Source organism: Bactrocera dorsalis, chromosome 5, assembly GCF_023373825.1.
Source record: "Bactrocera dorsalis isolate Fly_Bdor chromosome 5, ASM2337382v1, whole genome shotgun sequence".
Taxonomy (NCBI): Eukaryota; Metazoa; Arthropoda; class Insecta; order Diptera; family Tephritidae; genus Bactrocera; species Bactrocera dorsalis.
This window is the reverse complement of record NC_064307.1, coordinates 53,372,823-53,386,757: the sequence shown is the minus strand read 5'-3', so window position 1 is coordinate 53,386,757 and position 13,935 is coordinate 53,372,823. Positions and strand designations below refer to the sequence as shown.

The 13,935-nt window shown below is 40.0% G+C and overlaps 1 long non-coding RNA gene and 1 pseudogene across 3 annotated transcripts; one reads left to right on the top strand and one right to left on the bottom strand.

The window, feature by feature from the left end:
- Nucleotides 1–808: 808 nt before the first annotated feature.
- LOC125778814 (uncharacterized) lies at nt 809–13,584 on the bottom strand. 3 transcript variants are annotated; one of them, XR_007422952.1, is made up of 4 exons: nt 12,520–13,584; nt 12,241–12,452; nt 3,000–3,160; nt 809–2,531 (listed from the first exon to the last, which is right to left on the bottom strand). It is a non-coding gene; the product is annotated as an uncharacterized LOC125778814 (long non-coding RNA). The 3 variants fall into 3 exon arrangements; XR_007422951.1 differs by lacking the exons at nt 809–2,531; nt 3,000–3,160 and adding an exon at nt 7,735–8,438 and having other exon boundaries at nt 12,241–12,455; XR_007422950.1 differs by lacking the exons at nt 809–2,531; nt 3,000–3,160 and adding an exon at nt 7,735–8,438.
- On the top strand, nt 3,950–4,079 carry LOC125779078 (small nucleolar RNA U3; annotated as a pseudogene).
- Nucleotides 13,585–13,935: the final 351 nt, after the last annotated feature.

Genomic DNA, 13,935 nt, shown 5'->3' with positions numbered 1-13,935 from the left:
CTTCTGGTTGCTCTTCACCCCAAATGCGGCAATTTTGCTTATTTACGTAGCCATTCAACCAGAAATGAGCCTCATCGCTGAACAAAATTTGTCCGAAAAAAAAAAAAACCGAACACTGATTTTGGTAATAAAATTCAATGATTTGCAAGCGTTGCTCGTTAGTAAGTCTATTCATGATGAAATGTCAAAGCATACTGAGCATCTTTCTCTTTGACACCATGTCTGAAATCCCACGTGATCTGTCAAATACTAATGCATGAAAATCCTAACCTCAAAAAAATCACCCGTTATTTCCTCTAATAGTTCCAACTACTGTAGTTTTTTGGGCAATAATTTCGTCGAAGGCTGCCGAATAGATATCACGACCGACAATTTTTTTATCAGTAACATGCTGACACAGCTACAGTGAACCGTAACAAATTCCACATTATTTCATCAAAAATATTAGCGGAGCACTTGAGTTCTGTCGAAGAATGGCTAGCCAACTGGTGTATAAATGTGAATGAACAAAAGTTAAGTATGCCGGCAATAAAATCAATATTTAGTACCCCAAGCGAATGAAGTAATATTTCTTGGGATTCACCTAGATAGAAAACGTACGTGGAGAAAACAGATAGCGAGTAAAATAACTTGAATGAAAATAAGAGCTACAAATTTAAATTGGCTTTTAAATAAAAACTCCAAGAGCCAAGCTAGACAATAAAGTGCTTTTATATAATGCAGTCATAAAACCGATTTGAATGTATGGCATTCAACTTTGGATGTGCAACTAATAGTGATATAATACAAAGGTTCCAATCAAAGTTAATTAGAACAATCACGTGTTCACTATGGTACATGCGGAATGAAAATATCCATAAAGATCTTGGCATTCCTATGGTAAAGAAATAAGTAGATGACAGTACAATTAAATATATATCTAAACTGCGATATCACCCAAACCCTTTGGCTAATGCTTTTGGTTTCCTGCGATTAAACACGTCTAAAAAAGAGATATGCCTGCCTCCTGAAGAGCAACGTATCACTAAAACAGTTTAATCACTTGCTTGAGTTTGTCTGTTTTTTAAATAGATTTAAGATTTTATAACTTATTGTTAGGCTTTTAAAACAAAAAGCAGATTCAATAAATAAAGAAATATTGCAAACTAAAAACAAACTAACAAAAAACTTCAACACCTACCTGCTAGTAATGTCTGATGCAAATCAGAATTTGATGCCAAATTTATTCGATTTATTAGGCATATTTTGTACTTGCACGTAGCTTTTGTTCGAAATAATTGTTCGTCAACTGTTATGTTTTGCCCTGGTTGATATTTCCGAAGCCAAGGCAAATTTATTTTTTCGGATGCGTGCACTTCTTTCAGTCCATTTGTCAAAACGAATAAATCGTAGAATTTGCTTAAATACTGACAAGATTATTTACCATAACGTTTCTTTTTGCTTAGTTTATTGGCCCTGTCACACCCTTTAAAATTCACGTAGGTAGTAGCCTTCCGGGAATACCGCCTTTGTCAAATTTCGGTTTCCTGAGAGGTATTTCAGTTTCTTCTGGATTTCGCAATAAGATGAACTTTTGGCGCGATCAGCTCAGGAAATGCACAAAAAAAAAACCGCGGTCATCCCAAAACAACTCTGGCAGAGGAGAATGGATGTAGTCCATCTCCAACGACTTCTAGACAAAATCATGAAGCAACGCCACCTGTTTATTTGCGTTGTAATGGATTTTAACATTAGCTAGAACATACAAAAGACCAACGGAGATGTAAAACCAAAGACTTTAGGGATATTCGAGGTATTTGCGTTCAAAAAGCCAACGTTCATTCATGCACGCTCAATTGAAAAAGTGATTGCTTTAAAACCTATCACAGTCTTAATAAAGGGTTTGTCCGGAAAGTAATAAAACTAAGTCGATTTAAAAAAGTGTATTGAACCAGTCGTTACAATCCTTTAAAAACTTTTAAAATAGGCTCCCTCTGTGTCGATGCAGCGCTGACAGCGAGATTTCCAAGCATTGAGGGCGTCACAGAAGGCATTCTCCGGTATAGCCTAGAGAGCCGAGGTGCATGCTGCTTGGATACCCTCTGTCGTCTCAAAATGCTTGCCTTAAAGATACTCAAAATCAATGGCTCTTCACCTGTGATTACGTTATTCAAAAATTTGGGGTCATTTTCTTGGCACACTTCCACTTGCCGCAATTTCCGGTCGTCAGTGAGCACTTTTGGGATCATCTTCGCGCACACCTTGCGCATGTTTAAGTGCATGTCAAGAACCACAGATTTTGATAAATCTAACATCTGGGCAATTAAACAAATATTTAGTCGGCTGTCTGAGTTCAAAACTTTGCGCAAACGTGTCACACGATGGCTGCATTTTTGGCTTGCACTACTCATAGAAACACATCGCTCGAAAATGTTTGTTCTGACTCTCCAAGTGCTCGGAGACAACTGACCAGCCACACCAGTCGATGCGCGCACACTCCGAAGTACAGTCGCGGCGGAAGAAATTCAGTCCTATTACTTTCCGGACATACTCTGTAATTAAGTAGCAGAAACATGGAAGTAAGTAAGTGTCATAAATTTTTAAACAATGTGTTCTAATTTTATATAGCTTTATTAATATCTCCATATTTATTTTATATAATTTTGAATTTTTATATAAGTATTACTTATGTATGCATGTATGTGAACATAACTTTTAATCGATTTTGCTTAAGTATATTATTAACTGTTTATTTAAAACTGTAATGTAAACCTTAAACATGTCTTGTATTTCTACCACTTAAGGAAATTTACCATATAGCCACATTCTCTAAATCATTCGGAATAAAAAAAAACTAACATTTTAAATTTTTTGGAACTATTAAGATAAAAGTTGACAATTATATGACTAAATATGATTTTCAGATCTGAAAACGAAAAGGACGAAGCGAAAGGCTTAAATAAATATATGTTGAAAAAATAAAATTAATTATTTTTGTTGAAACTACGTATATATCTAACCTTTGAATAAACTCGTTGAAGGCTCTCATAAATTGTTTTTAAGACTTCGAGCAGGAATACACCCTAGAAATTCTTAAAAAAAAATAAAATTTCTGAATTCACTGTCGTCGTCATCCCACATCATATTGTTTAGTAAATGTTCCTCCAAATCGTGCTCCATCCTTTTAAATAAAAATATATAAAAATACATTTAAAAACAAATTTCGAACGATGTTAATGTGAAGTAAATTATCTTGTTATTAATAACGGTTTCATCCAATATTTTTGAAGTTATACTTCTTATACGACGCCGGAAAAGGTTGCAATAGATTCTGGTTGCGCAACCTTCCATATAAAAGTAACGCAAAGTTGCGCAACCTCGCTCCATCCATATGAATGTAACGCAACCTTGTCTGCGAAGATGTGCGAGCAGCAAGCGAAGCGGTGACAATCGGCGATCGTTTGTTCGTTTCTTTCGGCACAGCTCGGCCGACACAACAACACAACACAATGTTCCATGCCAAGAATGATAGAAACAAGATTGCGCAATGACGAGTTCAAATTTTGTTCGTTCTGCGCATCTACGTCACACGGCTCATAAATTTCGTGAAATAGCTTGAGTAGCAAGTAAACATTGCTTGTTAACAAGAATGTTAGAGTAGTATAGCTTATAGCTGTAAAATTTTTTACTGCGCCGTGTGACGTCAGAATTGTATGTTTAGTATAACGGACCTGCGCAATGCGTAATCTCTTTTCTATCATTCTTGGTTCCATGCTTATGCTGTTGTTGTTTTTGTAGAACAATGTTTCAATTTTTGGTTGGTGACATATTCACATGTGTGCGCATATGTATGTTTGTATGCTTGTGCATTATTGAAGTTATACTTCTTTTTCTTTCGTTTGTCTTTCATTTCTGCGAATTCTCAACTATTTTACGTATGTTTTGGTTGAAATACTCTGCGTTGGCCTTTCAGAATCACACAGAATCATTTCTGTGGTTTTTGAAACTGACCCACGAGGACGAGGTATATGGTTTTATCTGGAAGCGTGAGATTTAAGAAAATCGCTCGCTTACAAGGGATAAAATGACTTCTGAGTGGCGATTTTAATGAATAAATTCACAGAATCATTTCTGTGCTTTTGGAAATCTATACTAATAAATATTTTTTTCTTACTAATAGAAAATAAATTTATCACAGCAATATACATAAACATATACATAATATTGCTGTGATAAATTTAATTTCTATCAGTAAGCAAAAAATTAATAATAAATTTATTAAGACTATACTTCTCAGGGCATCACAGCAATGTTATGTATATGTATATACATGTGATAAATTTATTGCGAAAGCAAATGTTCTACAAAGTATGTATATTTCTATACTTAAACAAAATTATTAGAACCATCGTATGTTTCTTGCATTCATAACCACATCATACTTAAGTCAGCGCAACCTAATTGTCAATGGTGGTGTTGGTGGTAAGCGCTTGGAAGGTCAAGATGCTAACACAGATCCCAGGTTCGAATCCCGACAGAATAAATTTTTACTTTTTTGCTTTTAACATCGTATACTATACAAATTAATATTTTTCTTACTAATAGAAATTAAATTTATCACAGCAATATTATGTATATGTATATACATATTATGTATATGTATATTGCTGTGATAAATTTATTGCGAAAGCAAATGTTCTACAAAGTATGTATATTTCTATACTTAAACAAAATTATTAGAACCATCGTATGTTTCTTGCATTCATAACCACATCATACTTAAGTCAGCGCAACCTAATTGTCAATGGTGGTGTTGGTGGTAAGCGCTTGGAAGGTCAAGATGCTAACACAGGTCCCAGGTTCGAATCCCGACAGAATAAATTTTTAATTTTTTGCTTTTAACATCGTATACTATAAAAATAAATATAATTCTTTATTTTAATTTCTATTAGTAAGAAAAATATTTATTTGTATAGTATACGATGTTAAAAGGCATACATCTTCTATCCTATCTTGTGTATCTGCACATGCTCATATGAGTGTATGTATACGCATGTGCGCGCATTGACTTGCATGTTCATACATTCATATATACTTATATGTACATATATTTGCATACATTGCCGAACAAATAAATCACAAGCATACAAACATACATATGCGTACACATATGAATATGTCACCAACAAAAAATTGATCTTCACAAGTCAATCCGGCAGCCAAATTGGAGAAGAACAAAAGAGAGATGATTACGCTGCATATTCTCTTCCGCAACGAAGAGACGGAACTACTTTCTGAGTCAAAATTCATTCATTTAGACTTTGCTTTATTCTTCATTTTATGTGCATAATAAATTTATAAAATGTGAATTTAAGTTTTCTAGTTTTCTTTCATACAAAATGATATGCATTTCTGAATATCACTAAGAAGTATAACTTCATCCGCGCGTAGGGACTCCACGCACCTTTTTTTTTATACACTTTGTATCCTTTTCCATTAAATTATTGAAACTAAAATTGATTATCAAATACTTACAACCTAAGTCACGGCTTACAATTTTCATAATTTTGACGTGTGATCAACTTGAACTGCAGCGTTAACCATTTTCAGATATAGTCATTAAGAAAATTTATTTAAACGGAAGAAAGTGATCAAGCAATGAACTTGGTTTTGACAGTTACGGGGGTGAAGATACAAATTCACCGTTAAACGAATGAGGTAAATTAAAAATTTTACAGGTATTTTACTACTAAATTCAGGAAAATTATCTTTGTAATAAGTTATAATTTATTTATTGTATAATCTGTTGCTTTTCCATAATATACAAACAGAAGCCAAGAGTAGCTTAGCTAAATTATATGCGCTTTAAAAGTCGGATGTTGGAAACCTCTCATATACTTAAATACATCCATTGTACCCAAACCCTAACAAAAATAAATATGCAATATATGTATATGGGCGTAAAAAAGTCAAATTATTTAAAAAATAAATATAAAAAGAAAAAAACGATCACAAGATTTGAAAGATGTTAAAAAAATAAAAGTCAGAGGAAAATTGGAGAAATAATAAATAAACGTAATTCTACTAAATTCCCTAAAAATAATAGGGAATAAAAACAACAGGGGAATTCGAAAAATAAGGAGAAATATGGACGATAAAAAATGTTTGATAATATGGAGCAGCGTATTATCATACACAAGATATACTCGTAAGCTAACCAGAAGAAAAGTACAACAAAAGGGCGTACAGAAATTGAAAATAAAACTGGTAAAACCTGCGATCCTCAAACTATTCGCCGAGTGCTGTATGATGTGGTAACCAGTTCGTAAAAAGCCATTCTTAAGCAACACTAACAATAAAAAAAGATTGAGGTTTGTGAAAGGGCTATATGATGATGCTATGATGGACATTATGATCATAGCATCATCATATATAAAATGTCATTTATAGGCAAAACCAACAGACAAAAAAAGATTGAATAATGTGAATAAGCACAAAAGTAAAGATGAACTCAAATTTTGTTATTTTCTCGGATTAAAGTAAGTATAATATTTTTTGGCTCAGATGGACATGAAAAAGTATGGAGAAACGTAAATATAGAGTTTGATCCATGTAATATGGCTGCCATGGTGGTTGATCGCTCATTTGGCAATATTACGATTTTTCCGGCGCCGCGATTTGATGGTACGGATGGATAGAGGAGGTCCTCAGCATTAAAAAATGTATACTCATATACGGTCCTCAGACCCATAGTTTTCGAGATATTTCACTTTAAAGTTCAAAAATTTGTAAAAACAATGCTCGTTATTTCACTATGTTTAACCCACTTTTCACATATTTTTTAATTAATATATATTTAATTACACTGTACACATTCGTATTTATCAAAAATTTACACTAATTGTATATTTTTTAAGAAAATAAATATACTTTAAAAATTATTTTGCACATTCAAAGTTTCAAGTGATTTGCGTGTTTACATTTAAGACAAATAGCAGTGTTGCCATACTTTGTGTCCTGAAAATATAATCAAAAATGTGTATATTATATATTAAATAGAAAAAACGTATTATAGAATGGAAAGTTTTGCAGTTTTTCTCTCTTTTTGATTAAAATAGGTGTTCGATCGATGAGGGTTATTTTTTTTTCTTGAAGCGCGGCCGAAGGCCTCCAGTGCAGAAAGTAGTTCGACACAAAGGAACTATGAATACCCCGTTCGATCGATGAGGGTTATTTTTTTGAAGCGCGGCCGAAGGCCGCCAGTACAGAAAGTAGTTCGACACAAAGGAACTATGAATACCCCGTTCGATCGATGAGGGTTATTTTTTTGAAGCGCGGCCGAAGGCCGCCATTGCAGAAAGTAGTTCGACACAAAGGGATGTTATTTTTTATCTTTATTTATCAATTAACATAAGATACAAAAACCATTTGTACCATTTTCTTTATAAATGTTAAATAGAAAAAATTTTCATAGTTTCTTTAAAATACAATATGTGGTAACACTGGTACTTGTAATGACATGTGAAGAAAAACAAAACAAAACAAAATAGGACTAAATTGCATGTAAAGTTGTGGAACTTTAAAGTGAAATATCTCGGAAACTATGAGTCTGAGGACGGTATATGTGTATACATTTTTTAATCCTGAGGACCTCCTCTATCCATTAGTACCATCAAATCGCGGCGCCGGAAAAATCGTAATCCCACACATCGCATCAATCAATGGATTTATTGAGAGAACACTTCGGTGAGCAGAGGATTTCACGCATTGGCCGGTCGATTACCCACCAAAATAGTTGTTGTTTCTCCGTTAGACTTGAGTCAAAACGTCATTCGCAAGTTATCAATCGAAATGCTCGAACGAGTCAACGAAAGTTGGACTCAAAGGATGGACCATCTGAGACGTAGCAGCGGCCAACATTTGAAAGGTATAATCTTTAAAAGATAAATGTCATAGAATGTTCTATAGAATGATAATAAACATTCCCCATTAAAATTAAAATTTCTGTGTTTTTTTCTTTAAAAAAGAAGAGAACCTCGAAGTGGATCACCCAATTTCTCTGTATTCATTTAACGAAATATTTTTCTAACGTCGACTGTAATTTACCACTACATTTCAAATATAGGTTTTAACTATTTCATAAAAACAAATCATAATATTGGGATTCTTTTACGCCATTTATCTATACTACGTTTCTAATTCAAACCAAATAAAATAATTAAACAATTTGATTTATTAACAAGTAATATACAAGTCTAAAGCAATATATTTTATTTCCTTACTCCCCATTTTTACAACTTTTACGCCATAATATCATATTAAGATCATATGAATTTCTTCTGCAGCGCAACGTGAGTAATCCTTGTGTAAGATGCGGTGACCAAATAGTGTGGGGGTCATGACTAAATGAGTGGAAGCTTCAACGGAGCCACTCCGAGGCTATTCGACTTCGCAACGGCCTGAAATATGGTTTTTTGTAGAAATAGATTCCAGCGTAAGAAAATTCATTAAGCTTCCTAGCTATTTTCGGATCGAAAAGTTCGAAACCAGATCGATCATTTTGTAATAGATGGGCGAGATGTCTGCAGCGTCCATGATGGGCGGGCGCTTCGAAGACTTAACATCGACTTGAACCACTATCTTGTTGTAGCGAAAATATTCGCCTGCCTCTGTACAGGCAAATCCCGCCCGTCAACGAACACAGAGAACGTACGACGTTGATAATCTACTATCAGAACCGACAGCGAAACGGTTTTCTACTCGACTTGCACTCCTGTTGTCTGGGAGCACTCTTGAGAAACCCGATATAAGGGAACTACGGGGCTTCATTTCAAGCTCTTTACGTACAGCTGCAAGCGAAACCTTTGGGTTTTGTAAAGGTCGAAAGAACAGCTGGTACGATAAGAACTGTCGTATCGTAGTTGAAGGAAAGCCTACCTTGAAAAGTTGCGAATGACCATAGCACGAGCACAGTGAAAGTGTAAAATCTGGAGATGACGAACCCTATTCCCTAATCGATGACGATGGAATAGATGTTCCATTGTCCTAATATGGTTAGGTTAGGTAAGATGGCTTATCTAAGATCCCACGTAGACTAACAATTAGTCCTTTGTGATGCTATTGAAAAGGAACTCCCGTGTTCGGACTTACAGATTGGCGAAACGCTTTGTAGCCAATACATGCTTACACAGACGCTTAACATCAACACCCGCCAGTTCGGTGGGGTGTCCAAAGGTATGCGTCCCCAAGTGTCTGAGTCTTGACCTCCCAAAAGCGGGACAGTCTAGCAGGAAGTGCTGGTTTGTTTCTACCGCATCTTCTTCCAAACAGCTTCTGCAATCGGTATCCGGTAAGATTCCCATTCTTACCGCATGTAGGCCAATAGGCCAATAGGCCTGTTAAAAGACCCACTAACAATGAGAGGTTAGCCTTGCTGAGGGCTAAGAGATCATTGGATCTCCGACGATCTATCCTGGGCCAGAAGACTTTTGCAACCGCACAGGTGCCGGTGCTGGCCCAGCGTTGGACGAGCATCCGCGTGGCCCAACTATCTAGTAGTAGACCACAAGAAGAAACAGGAGCACCGATCCGTTCCCATTCTACCGATAATGATTCTAGGGTACCTTCCTTTGCTAACTCATCAGCTTTGCAATTGCCTACAATTCCGCTATGGCCCGGTACCCACACCAGTCTAATCGCAAAAAATCTAGCTGCTAGAGATAACGACGTTAGACATTCTTCGACCTGCCCTGAACGCACTGCGAATGAGTTCAAGGCTAGTATAGCCGCTCTACTATCTGAGTGAATAGTCACTTCTCTGAAGGTGGATGCACTCCGTAGCAGCAAATCAGCTGCTACCTTGATGGCTGCGACCTCAGCCTGGAATACACTACAGTAGTCGGGAAGTCTGAAACAGGAGTTGATGGAGAGCTCCCGACAGTAGACCCCCCCCACCAACCTTCCCCCCAAGCTTTGACCCATCCGTGAAGAAGCTTGCTGCCCCTCTCCTCCAACGGCTTCTTCCCACCCACATCTCCCTCGTCGGTATATGGGCAGAGAAGGAGCCGCCAGAGTTCGGTATGGCGACTCCATGATCCAGATGATCCGGTATGCAGTCAAAGTTTGTAAGGATATCCGAATGACCAGATGCACGTTCCTTTAAGAAACCAGATTCTCTGAGTCTGATAGCCACCTTCGCGGCTATGCACCTACCGGCAATGTCCACCGGCGTTATGTTCAAAATTGCATTAAGTGCAATGGTTGGGGTAGATCTTAATGCACCACATATGCTAATTAGCGCAGCCCGTTGAACGCTTTCGAGTTTCTTGGCCAGTGTGGTCTTCCCTAATGCCCTCGACCACATGAAGACACCACAGAACAAGATGGGCTTTACTATGGTGTCATAGAGCCAGAGGACCACTTTCGGTGAGAGACCCCATCTTTTGCCAATAGCTCCTCTGCAGCAGTATAAGGCTATAGATGCCTTCTTTGCTCTCTCCTCGATATTCGGCTTCCATGAAAGCTTCTTATCCAGGATGAGCCCTAAATATTTCACCGTATCCGCCGGTTGCAGGCGAATATCTCCCATCTGCGGCAACGGTGCCGCTGGGATTTTATAATTTCGGCTGAATAAAACCATTTCTGTTTTGTTTGGATTAATGGCGAGCCCACTTCCGACCGCCCACTTTGTTACACCGCTGAGATATCCCTGCGTTAACTCGTTTCCTTTGACCATAAGTGCTACATCGTCTGCGTAGGCAATCACCCGACAGCCGCGATCCTCTAGTTTTTTGAGCAATTCGTCAACGACTAGGATCCATAAAAGAGGAGAGTGAACCCCACCTTGTGGTGTTCCCCTACTCGCACTCGCGCTGCCCCATTCCGTTTCGATCACTCTGTCGCACAGAAGACTGAGAATGAGGCACTTGAGGTTCGATTCAACCCCAAGACCGTCAAGATCAGTTACTACTGCCTCAGGCAGGACGTTGTTGAAAGCTCCCTCGATATCGAGGAAGGTCCCAACAGCGAAGTCCTTGGCTTCAATGGCTTCTTCGAGCTATGACACGATAGTATGCAAGGCAGTGTCCACTGACCTGCCTTTTCGATAGGCATGTTGTGCTTTTGACAAATAGTCTCTCGGAATGCTCTTCCTTATATGCCAGTCCATCAGCCTCTCCAGAGTCTTTAACAAGAAGGAGGAGAGGCTGATTGGCCTGAAATCTTTGGCCGTGACATGGGAGCCCCTGCCAGCCTTCGGGATGAACGTAACCTTGACTCGTCTCCAGGCCCCCGGGATGTAACCTAATCTGATGCAGCTCGCATAGATAGGTGCCAACCAGCTGCATGACACCTTAACAGCCTGTTGCAGCTGCGCTGGTGTGATGCCGTCTGGTCCCGGGGACTTGAATGGTTTGAACGAGTTAATCGCCCACGTCAAGTGTCGCTCATCCAGGATGCTGACAAAGGCCGTGCAATCGTCATGCGGCACCCCGAGAGATCCCCTCACAGAGGACATGTTGCTCGGGAAGTGAGCGTCGAGAAGCATTTGAAGTGTTTCTTCACTACTCAGGGTCCACTTCCCATTTTCGTCCTTGAGATACCCCAGGGACACTGGGGTTTTTGCGAGAATACGCCTAAATCTCGAGGACTCGTGACAGGCTTCCACTTTTTCACAGAAGGACTTCCACGAGGTCCTCTTGGCCTTCCTTAACTCGGACTTATATATTGCAAGTCCTGCTTTATACAAAGTCCAGTCCTCAGATAACCCACTTCTGCGGGCCTTGTTGAAAAGCCGTCTAGAAGACGCCCTGATATCTGAGAGCTCCGTAGTCCACTATAGAGGTTTCTCTTTGCCTTTTAGCGATCTCAGTGGACAAGACCTCTCCAGCGCAGCCTTGCACGCCGAGCTGAAGACTTCAACCCACTCCTCCACCGCATCGGTAGTGGCCAACGAGTCCACCCCCGGTGCGCGTGGGAGAGTTTGCCGAAGCCTCCTGCGGTAACCCTCCCAGTCTGTGTTCCTAGGGTTCCTAAAAGATTTCCTAGGCGGACCTTCTCCAGCTAGACTAAACTCGATGTACCTGTGATCCGAAAAGGAGTGATCGTCGAGGACCCTCCAATTCGATATCAGCGGGGCAATTGCTTGTGAGGTTAGGGTGAGATCGAGAACCTCCTCCCTGCCTGCGGTCACAAAAGTAGGAGAGTTTCCTCTATTACAAATGCGAAGATCTTCGCCAATAATGAAATCAAAAAGCGACTCACCTCTACTGTTAGTATCCGAGCTTCCCCAGATCTGATGCCGCGAGTTAGCGTCGGAACCGATGATGACGTCAGTGCCAGTCTTAGACGCTTTGGCTAAGGTTCTCCTCAGTAGTAAGCGAGGTGGCTCCACCACATCATCGTGTGGCATGTATGCGGAGATAAGCCAGAAATCTCCGGTGTCGCACTCCAATTTCGCTGTCACTATGTCAGCGCTGCTGAAATTAGGTAAAAGAAGTACCGTTAATTCATTCCTTACCAGCATACAGGCTCTGTTCCTACCTGCATCCTTGGCCGTCAGGAGCCTATGGCGATTTCGCTAAAGGTTGGCGCCTTTCCTGTTCGCGGCTTCTTAACAAGGGAGGTTTCTCCCTCGTGCGTCCTCTGCCGCTTGACCGCCGGTTCTGTCCTGCTGGTTTCCGGTCCTTCCCTATTGTCTTCGCTCAGCACTTTCTTGGCCCACTCAAGTGTACTAGCATGTTGCTCAGAAACCTGGCCAACATGCTTGTCACCGTAGCGTTCCACGATTTTGGCCGTCAATCGACGGTCCGACTTTAGCTTTCTAGCTAAAGCTGCTTTGCTTTTGCCCCCTGTGGGTCCCTTCATAACTCTAGCTGAGCTTCCCCTGCTAGTGCTGCCGATTCCGCCGCGTATGAAGGATCCCCCCTTCGCTACTTCTGTTGCCGGCGGTTTAGCGCCGGTTACCCCCAGTCTGCTACCTGAGGAGACACCTACTGGTGTCTTTGTCGTGTTGCTGCCATTTCTCGGCGACGGTTTCGTCGCCATAGGAGCAGCATACCCGCCTGGGTTGGATCTAGGTGCCGATTTCGACAGCCCTTCACCTCCTTTCGTCGCTCTTCCGTCATTTTTTAAATTGTTTAAATTGTCCATGCAAGAAGGGTCTCCACTCAGAGCCGCTATCCGTCCTCGGAAAGGTAGTCGCCTTTTATGGTCCCAAGGTTGTCTCGATGATGAGGCCAAGGCGAGGGTTGACGTACGCCCTTATGAGGCAATACGTTCAAAGCCGACCAGCGCAAAGAAGGAGTCATCTCAACATACACCTACCACGTCAACTTAACGACGACGGGGGGGACCGTACTCTGAGGCCTGCCAGGGTTTTAACGGGACGGGGGCAGTTGCGACATTAGCCTGTCAGCTATTTCTGATGAGTGTCACCTCATCATACTCAGGTGTCAGAATGCCGCCACCACCAGCCCAGGGTTCTACGAAATCCAATAAAAAGTTTCTCAAAAACCAGTCCAAAGCCAAAGTCGTCCAGGGAGTTTGTTAGGCCGTGAAGGCCGCAGGTCATTTAGCGTTACCCAGGATGCACCAGCTTGGAGGCGACCTGCCTTACATCCCTTGTCCTACTATGGTAGAGTTTAAATAAAAATTACCCACCTAAAGAAAAACAGAACGCCAAGGGCCGATGGATTAACAACCCAGCTACTCAAATACGGCGGTGAAATATATCATCGGATGAAAGCATGCCCAACGATTGGAATTTGAGTGTGCTCTGCCCAATCCATAAAAAAGGAGACCCCACAATCTGCGCCAACTACCGTGGGTTAAGCCTCCTAAACATCGCATATGAGGTCTTATCGAGCATAGTGTGTTAAAGATTAAAGCCCACCGTCAACAAACTGATAGGACTTATGAATGAGGCTTTATATAATACCTGGAATTAATGAAATTTTA